The sequence below is a fragment of the Eumetopias jubatus genome, unplaced genomic scaffold (genome assembly GCF_037043125.1).
Source record: "Eumetopias jubatus isolate StellerSeaLion01/CBP00866 unplaced genomic scaffold, mEumJub1_p1.0 scaffold_5, whole genome shotgun sequence".
Classification (NCBI taxonomy): Eukaryota; Metazoa; Chordata; class Mammalia; order Carnivora; family Otariidae; genus Eumetopias; species Eumetopias jubatus.
This window is the reverse complement of record NW_028274811.1, coordinates 136,002,160-136,012,619: the sequence shown is the minus strand read 5'-3', so window position 1 is coordinate 136,012,619 and position 10,460 is coordinate 136,002,160.

Below are 10,460 nucleotides of genomic sequence, written 5' to 3'. Positions count from 1 at the left end.
CTAGTTTTGTTTTTATAGTTAAATCTTAAGCATCTATCTCTGCACATGCTATCAGGTAAGCATTTAACTTCTGTTTTTCCAAACAATCTGGCAATCCACTAAAAAAACATTTATTAATTTGGTCATTTTTTATCATGGACTTGAAATGTCCCTTTTACAATAATGTTGAAATGTACAGGGTTAAAAAACATGTGTTCTGCTACTTACTACCTGTGCGAACCCAGGAAAGCTCAGAGATACTTGGTCTCTGTGTCATCTATAAACCGGGATAATGGTACATACCTGATGGGGTTGGTATTAAAACTAAGTTAATCTATGTGTGAGGAAAACTTGAAAAGAACCTAGAACACAGTTAACATAGTAATTAACTATTGTATAGCTAACTATATGTATATATTCTAATATTAAATATATCTAAATATTAGGTCTTCTTCTAGAATTACTGACCCATCTTTGACCTACCTATACTTACCCTGAAATGAAACTTTATTTTTGCTTTACAGTGTGTTCACTTCACCATGTCACAAATGTCATGTCTTTTTTTTTTTTTTTTTTAAGACTTTATTTATTTATTTGACAGAGAGACACAGCGAGAGCAGGAACACAAGCAGGGGGAGTGGGGGAGGGAGAAGCAGGCTTCCCGCAGAGCAGGGAGCCCGATGTGGGGCTGGATCCCAGGACCCTGGGATCATGACCTGAGCCGAAGGCAGACGCTTAATGACTGAGCCACCCGGGCGCCCCTGTCATGTCATTCTTATTCAAATACCTCTTCACTGTTCTTCCATAGATAAAAATTAGCATCATCATATCAAGTTTTCAGATAAAGAGTTAAGCAAACAAACGAATAAGCACTGAATTGGGATGTTTTTAATTGTAGTTGTGTTAAAGGTAAAGATCTATGTGTGATGATCTGTTTTCAAAATTATATTTTTCCCCCTAGGAACGTCAAAGTCATACAATTTAAAATAGTGTTTAATTTGTTGTTCTAGCAACAGAGCTGTACTCCTATAAAGACACAGCAATTTAAAAGGTCAAAAATATTTACAGTGTGTGAAATAAAATAATTGACCCAAATGTGAAATATAATAATTGGTTCATCTGCCAAATGAAAGAAAATATTTTAGTAGATTTTCCAAAGTATAATGTAAGAATATAGTATGGACACATTTTGCATATATGGAAGTTATGTTTATACCTAGTATCACTTAAAGTAGACAATTAATTGAAACACAGACTGGCACACTGCATTATCTTCCTCTTGTTAATTGGTCTTCAGAGGGTATTTGGAGATATCCAATTATCACTCCACCAAATGCCACAACAATAGCAACAATTTAAAAATAAATAAGGTCACCTTCCTTTTCTACTAATGAGTAGTGCTAAAAAGTGACATAAGGAAGACAGAGAAAATATCACTCTTTTCCTATGTGTAGACCTGATTTAGCAGAGATCTGTCAAAAATGGTGTAAATATGGATATATTGTCAACTTTACCAAAGCAGAGAATTTAGTGTTGTGATTTGGAAAACCAATAACAAGAACAGTTAAACGTTACAGGTGTACATGTATCTATTCATGCCGACTTGTTTCAGGAGACTGCATATATTTAAAGCCACGCATTATTGTTTGGAAATTTAATAAGCATAAGTATTATGTTTATCTACTCTTCTTCATTTAATTTCTAATACCTGTCACTGCAATGAATTAAATTGTTATTTATTATACATCTTTTAACCCAGTATCATAAGGCAATATATCAAATCAGCACACTACCTAGTTCTGTGTAAAGTACATTTATAAAATTCTATGGAGAGCTTCAATATGAAAATTTAGCTTCAGATGTTTACATTAGAATTTTTACAACTCAATGGGGCACCTGGGTGGCTCAGTTGGTCAAGTGTCAGACTCTTGATTTTGGCTCAAGTCATGGTGTCAGGGTTGTGATACCAAGCTCCGTACTCAGCCTAGTCTACTTGTGATTCTCTCTCCCTCTCCCTCTGCCCCTCCCCCTGCTCGTGCATGTACTCTCTCTCTAAATAAAATAAAATCTTAAAAAAAAAAAGAATTTTTACAACTCAGACTATGACTATATGAAACAAAAACATATATTCGTTATCTGATAGACACAGACGCGTAGCAGCCTTCCCAATGCAGTTCTACCAGAATCCCTGATAGAAAATTTTAAGAAAGTGATAATTGCATAACTAGGGTGAGGTATTGGTTAACTTGCATTTCACTTCCATCTCCTGATAGCTACCTTCATTCTAATACCCTAGCCCACGTCTCTCAGTGCTTCCAAATCTTTAAAGCAATGTGTACTTTAACATTAAATACAGGGGAAGAATAAGTTAAAACTCAAAATGCAAGGTCACATAAAAATTAATACAAAAAATAATGAAGATGTCTATTATCATAAGTTTCTCTTACAGAGAGGTTCTAACCATAATCGATAACTTGTGATTGTTAGAATTATGGTGATATTTAAGCATTCAAAGCAAATGTCCAAATAAATTAATACCGTACTCAAATGGGTATTGTAAGCACTTCAATTATAACTGAAGTCTCATATAGAGTTCTTGTGGCTTCAAAATTTTTAGTCCTCTTACTCTTCAATAAGAGTGTTACAAAATAGGTGACTCAAGTAATTTATAATTCCTAGTGTTTCTAACTTTGCCTTGTAATGGAACAGAATCAATAATTTTTTTTTCTCTTTTTATTGTTATTTGCATTTATTCTGCAGAATTTACTCCCAGGCCATAAGTTTTTGTTTCTTCAGTTTCTTCTGGGATATCTTTTCCTTCTGTGCAACCTCCTCTTCTGGTTTAGGAACAATCTGCTCTTTTTCAGTAAGGATCATCTCAATGTGGCAGGGAGAGCTCATGTATGGGTTAATCCGACCACGAGCCCTGTACGTTCTACACTGCATCTTGGGGGCTTTGTTCACCTGGATGTGCTCAATGACCAGAGAATCAACATCTAAACCCTTAAGTTCAGCATTACTCTCTGCATTTTTAAGTATGTGCAGTAAAAATTCAGCACTCTTCTTGGGCCACCGACCCTGTGTCCAGCCCCACTGTTTGGCCTGGGCACACCTACCAACTCCACCATGGTAGCAACGGAATGGCACACACTGCTTCTGTAAAGTGACGTCTTTCAGATACTTGGTGGCTTTTCGGATATGAATACCCTTGATGGCCTGGGCAGTTTCACGTGTGTTCTTCAAGTGAACACGAAGATTTGAACCTCTTGATTTACATGATTTCGTAGAGTTTTCTGGGTCAAGCGAATAGTGAACCATTTTCAGAGGTCACCTCAGGCTGCTTAGGGGGAAGAGCTAGAATCAATAATTTCTTTTTTTTTTAAGATTTTATTTATTTGACGGAGAGAGACACAGTGAGAGAGGGAACACAAGCAGGGGGAGTGGGAGAGGGAGAAGCAGGCTTCCCATGGAGCAGGGAGCCGGATGCGGGGCTTGATCCCAGGAACCTGGGACCATGACCTGAGCCGAAGGCAGAAGCTTAACAACTGAGCCACCCAGGTGCCCCTAGAATCAATAATTTCTTATTAATTATGGTTTTATTTTTCAAAATTAATTCAGTAAGAAAGTTGTAACAACCTGTGGCAGTAGGATATGTTCACATTTTCCAAATTCTTGTATTCTGGTAATTCAGAAGCATTTGTCTCCATCTAGATAAATTAGAAGAGAAGAACAGTTTCCCATAAAAAACACCCGCCTGCTATAATCACTTAGAGCAAAACTAATGAAATGCCAAAGTGAAGATCCTTGCCATTGGAATGGTTTAGGAGAAATAAATGCTTAAAACATTTTCAAGGAACAAACTATTTTTTAAATGTCCTCAAATAATATGTGTGTAAAGCTAAACCACAAGACACGAATAAAGATATTTTTTTTTAAGAAAATGGACAAACGTGCTGATGAGCATAAGTTCTATTTTCTCTATATAACCGGACAAATTGATTTCCAATGTCATGCTGTTTTAAGTGAAATATTGGAGAGAGTGCTCAGACACTTTCAGGGCTGGAAGCGGCTCTGTATGAAAGAAGATGATGGAATACATGAGACAAATGGTTAGACTGGATACAGCAAAGTGCTCCCAAAATATAGATAACACTGGCCGCACAGAAAATGAGCACCCAAGTGAAACATGTGTGAGACCCGAGTGGAGGCGGAAAAAAAAAAAAAAGCTCAAGATAAAAGCAAGGCCTCATAACCTTGACCGGCTCAGTATAGAATAGTGTGTGAATGGAAATAAAGATGCATTTTGTTTTCCTTTGGACACTATTTCCAGACACTTAATGAAAGGCTTGGGCTATCTTTTATAATCCAAAGGGAGAAAAAGCACACTTTTAAGATCAAAGGCAACCTGTTTTTAGAATATATGGAAGACTCAATGGTGAGTATTATAGGTAGAGAAATGAAATTCTAGAGAAATATTAGTAGACACTACAGATATTTTAATGATGTAGTAAATTTTAATATTAAATTCACAGTCAATAGGTGCCTTCCACCAAACGTTTTCTCAAGAAATGCTGTTTCATTACACTGTGATGGGGATATAATATAAGAATGTAAGAAAACAAAAATAATCTCTCTCAAGGATTTAGTTTTTAGGGGCGCTTTGACTTCAGTTCATCAATTATGGATTGCCTTCATACAAGGTTCTATGTGCTTGAGCCACAGTATCTGGAATCCACTGGTTTGGGAGGCAGACACAAAGCGGTATTGTACAGAATGACTGTGGTGAAGGCATACCTGATATGGGAAAGCAAGGCAATTTACTGACTTGGGTTTTAAGCAGAACCCTTTTAAGACACTTGAGAGGAATAGTTAACAGTGCAGTATTTGGCTCTGGTGGGTGTGTTAGAGCAGACAACTGATACACTGGCATGTGAGCTGTAATTTGCTAGGAGGTTGGAAGTAGAGTCAGAAGCAAGAGCATAATCCAGGGCACAGAGGCATGAGGGCCTAGCACTTTCAGGTAATGCAGTTCAGTGAGAAACGCGTCTGAAGATCACATGAGAAACAAGACTGGAAAGGGACATATGGTGCTGATGTCAGAAAATTGCCTATTATTTTGAATCTCTTCAATTCACAGAATGCCTAATGAATGTTTTGCAAAGCTGGTGCAGGATTTTATGTTTTGATGAAGTGTAAAATAACATAATTGGAATATTAGATATTTCCCAAAGTTCTCTTTAGTTTAGAGTGAATGATTTAATGGTCTTAAAGATCCAAATGCTAAAATAGGGACCAGATTATAAAATGGAGGAAGAAATGTTACAGATTTACTACATAGAGACAAGATAATATATATGTTTAAGTTGATCAAATTGGTATTACTAGTATGAGCAGAGTACATCTAGTACCCCAGGAAATCCAACTGGGGAAGGCAAGGATTTTAAATATCTATTGTGTATGTCATACACATTTTTTTTACATATATTTAGGGTGATTACTTCATGAAACAAAAGGCAACATTGAATTCTGGTAGAGCATGAAAATGAGTACTGAGATATAGCCTCTCTACCTGACACTGGCTCAGAAATGCATACTTCTATCCTACCATATGTATGCATCCTACTACAAACAGTGCTTAATCATTATGTTATCTACCATTATTTTTGAGTTTCATAAACACTCACATATACTCACTTAAATACGCATGCAATTTCCCAATTCATAAGAATTATCAATTTCTCACTCTTTCATTCACCACATACTCCTTTTATGGAGTACTTAACCATTTTATGTCTTGGACATATCCCTCTGATAAACCTTCTTAACCTACTGCACACATTTTTCCTATGGGGAAAAATGTATGCTGTATTATAACTACATATTTAAATATTATAATAGATGTATTTAAGTTGTGGAAGCAACTTTTTTCTTCCTGCAGAGATTAGGAAAGCAACTATAGAAAAGCACTATTTAAACTGGGGGTGGAACATGGAGAACCACAGGCGCTAACACTGAAAACGAGAACTGTGTTCAAATTATCGAGGGTCCTCAATACCATGTAAAGGAAATTGGGCTTTGTACTATGGAAAATTCCAAGCCATTGGAAGTCTTTAAACTGTGGCTATAACTTTATCTACTTTCTCCATCACAAAGGTAATTGGATTAGGTAGCTAAGATCAATGGGCAGAGAATCCAATTAGAAAAACAAGGCGGTAGTCCAGATAAGAGGATATGGTAACCTAATTAAGGCAAGAACAATGGGATAAAACTAAAGGATTAAAAAAAAAATAGGGATGCCTGGCTGGCTCAGTCAGTGGAGTGCGCTACTCTTGATCTCAGGGGTTGTAAGTTCGAGCCCCATGTTGGGTGCAGAGGTTACTTAAAAACAGAATCTTAAAAAAAAAAAAAAAAAAAAAAACAAGCCACAAGGTGTGGTAATGGGGATACAGAAAAGAGCCAACATCCAAATAGGTATTTCTAGGTCAGAATGAGAAGGAATTCGTGACTAATCTATCTAGGGCAGTTTAAGAGATGAAATAATGTTAAATATACTAGAGTGTCCAATCAGGGATACTGATGATACTGTTAAAGTAGAGAATTCAGGGTGAGAATTCGATTGGGAAAGTATGGGAAGAAAGAATTAGGTTTCCAAAAAACAATAGTGAAGTACCTGCAAGATGTGAAGGTAAACATTTGACACCTGGATGGATAGGACACCTTGCAGCACAGAAGAAAGGTCTCAACTGAGTATATACAAAAAGGGTAGTTAACATTTAGTTGATATTTAATGTTAGGAAAATATATACTCAAAAAAAAGTAGGAAGAGAAAACATGGAGATAGGCTTATAACTCTGAAATAAAAACTAAACATTTAAAATAAACCTTTCGGGGTGCCTGAGTGACTCAGTCAGTTAAGTGTCTGCCTTCCGCTCATGTCATGATCCCGGGGTCCTGGGTTCAAGTCCCACGTTGGGCTCCCTGCTCACTGGGGGTCTGCTTCTCCCTCTCTGTCTGTCCCGTTACTTGTGCACACTCTCTCTCTCTCTCTTTCTCCCTATCTCTCTCAAATAAATAAAATATTTTATTATTTTTTTAAGATTTTATTCATTTATTTGTCAGAGAAAGAGAGAGCACAAGCAGGGGGAGCGGCAGGCAGAGGGAGAGGCAGACTCTCCACAGAGCAGGGAGCCCGATGTGGGACTCGATCCCAGGACCCTGGGATCATGACCTGAGCCAAAGGCAGACGCTCAACTGACTGAGCCACTCAGGCCCCCCTAAATAAAATATTTTAATAAAATAAAATAACCTTGAATTTCAGAAAGTTGGGATAATAAATGACTTGAGGTGCTGAGAATTGTTAATGTATTAAAATTGGAGAAGGAAGTAGAGACAAATGGTTTAATTTGCAGAAAATGGAAAATTTGGGTCATAGCTCAAAGAAGAAGTAAGAGAGAAGGAAATATAATTTCTTGAAGATAGCACTCATCTAAGAATGTTTGTAAGATAGATCAAGAGAGCCTCGTGGTCCCCTTTTGAGAATATTTGAGTGGCATGGAAATTCACAAAGATAAAATCATTACATCATGACTAAGATGTATAAAGTCTTCAAAGTAATTTATTTTTATGGGGCACCTGGGTGGCTCAGATGGTTAAGCATCTGCCTTCGTTAGGCTCAGGTCATGATCCCAGGGTCCTGGGACCGAGTCCCGCATCGGGCTCCCTGCTCCTTGGGAGCCTGCTTCTCCCTCTGCTTCTCTCTCTCTCTCTCTCTCTCTCTCCCTCTGTCTCTAATGAATAAATAAATAAAAAAAAATCTTTAAAAAAAAAGTAATTTATTTTTGTCTCCCCAGAACACATGGTCTCAGTTGGTCTCTTTTTGTCATGTCAACATACTGCTAGGAGTCTTTCATATTCACGGTTATTTTCACATATTAAGTTAACTAATATCACTTCTCTAAATGTCATATAAATTGTTATTTTATAGATAAACAGTTAGCTGTTACCTCTGGAAGACTTATCATCATTCTTAAAATAGAACAGAACAATAGCATAGAATATTAATGTTTCCTATACCCATCTGGAAGGTGTTTGCAAGCAGTTTCACTTGATCATTCAAATGTATCTGCTGCACAACCGGTGTCCGGTGCTCACTGATAATTCTGAAGTTATTTGGTTTGGGTATGTTGCCAGCTAGCAAAACACAACCAGTAATCTTATGACACTTCCCAGTAATATTTTGGTCATATTTTATTCAAAACACTTATGATAAGATACTACTATACACAGTTACTGTTTATGGGATAATAAAGTGTCATTATACGTACATAAACATTTCATAACCACTGCTCCAAGACTATTGGTACATAGACATCCGCTTGCACAGTTTTCTCTACACTGCTGGCCGGCAGATGCTAGACTCTCTTTTTTTGGAAAAGCGATCAGCTACAAGACTAAACCAAGTCAGCTCACAGATGCTGTATAGTTTAAGTTAATTGTTATCATTTCCACTTAGAGATGTTCAAAAGAAAAAGCAGCAAACCTACTACTAGCTATTAAAAACTAAATGTATTATATTACAGCAACAGCTGCTATTTATTTTGTTGTGGCTGCACGGCAGGTATAATTAATATTGTTTTAGGCATAAATTTATAAAATTTTCTCCATGGGTAGTCCCATTAGAGAAAATGTTTGCAGTCAAATACCCATGGAGATTCTTCTAATATTTGTTAATATAGAACATTACAGGGAAAAAAAGAAACAACGTACCATGTACTAAATTAATTAACAGTAGAGTGACTTCAATAATTGGGCTTCCAAAGAAACCAAAATGTATAAAAGCTGTATTAACAATGATTTTCATGAAACATTATGCCTTTTTCTTCTGTATTTCTTTCTCAAATCTAGTGGTATTGTAAACATGAGAATTTCCACATGTATTGTTTATTAAGCTATGCCTGCTCTTTGTTTTAGGTCTTAGGGATGCAGGAGTAAAGAAAACAGACAAGGTGTCTCTCCTGGAGAGCACATTTTCCTGAAGGAGACAGACAAGGACAACAATAAACACACAAACACCTAAACACATAATGATTTTGTATAGTGTTAATTTCTGTAGAGAAGATAAACAAAGAAGTTAATATGGATGGATACAGAGGGAGGCAGCCTGAGCTACAATAAAATAGGCATCAAGTATCTCATGAAGAGGTGATGTTTTGGCAAAGATCAGAATGACAACAAAGAGCCAGGTGTGTTAAGACCTCGTACATTCAGGCAGAATAAATATCAATTACAAAGACTCTGAGATATGAACAAGCTTGATACATTCAAGGAAGAGAAAGAAATTCAATGGGTTGAATATATGGAGTGAAGGAATAAGGTACGAGATGAGTTGGTGAAATAAAGAGAAGATCCCATTGAGTCTTATGGGCCTTTGTGAGGAGTCTGGATTTTATTAATGCAAAACAAAACCATTAGGACATTTGCATCAGGGAGATGACCTAATATGCTGCAAAAGAAAAATAAATATTTTTTGACATTATGTGCTGAGAAATTGGAAGTAGATGAAGTATAGAAGCCAATTGCTATGAGAAGCATAATGCAGAGTACAGGAGTAAAACTGAAACAGAAGGAGTAGAAAGAGAAATAGCTGAAATATATATTTTTTGTAGTTGAACAGGAGATAAGTACCCTGTATTAATTCTCTTTCTGTCCTCTAAATTTTAACTTTAAGAAATATTAGCAAAATTCATTTTGCTAACAAAAGACCAGAGAAATCAAAGGCCCTATTATCTAACTTGAATCCTGTCTGTTGCAATTATTATGCCTATTTTCTCATTTTTTCCTCTTAACGAAAAGGAGGAACAGCTGTTTACCATCATCCATACATTCTTTTTATAAACTTCAAGTATATTATTAAGCAGTCCTTAGGCTTGTGAGGCCTAATTCAAACATAATCATCCAGATTGACTATTTAAGGTCAAAAGCACTGAATACGACTTGGTAATCTCAATGACAGAAATAACCTAGCAACCATCCATTACCACACCGAAATAGTGAAAACTATCTAATGGAAGCAACTGAATCAGTAAAAAAAAAAAAAAAAAAAAAAACCAGCAAACGATGTGAATATTTTTAGATATTTGACTAATAAAGCCATCACACGGTGCACCAGTCAACAAGAGGGGGTGTCCATGTGTTTGCTAAGTGAATATTTGTTGTAGATTGTTCTAGAAACTAGAATAACTACTGAAAACAGTGTCTCTGGAATCACAGAGATTACACACTAGATGGGGGCTTAGACAAGTCAATAGCCAAGAACAGCACAGAATGGTGAGTAATCCAGATGGTGGGTCAAACAAGGATTCTGGAATCCAGGTGGTAGGGGTCTCAGTTGAGCCCTGAAGAGGGGAATCATCAGGGCTTGAGGAGAGAGGGAGGACACAGAGGTGGAGGGCCGTGGGTCACAGCAGCTGCACAAGCCTGCC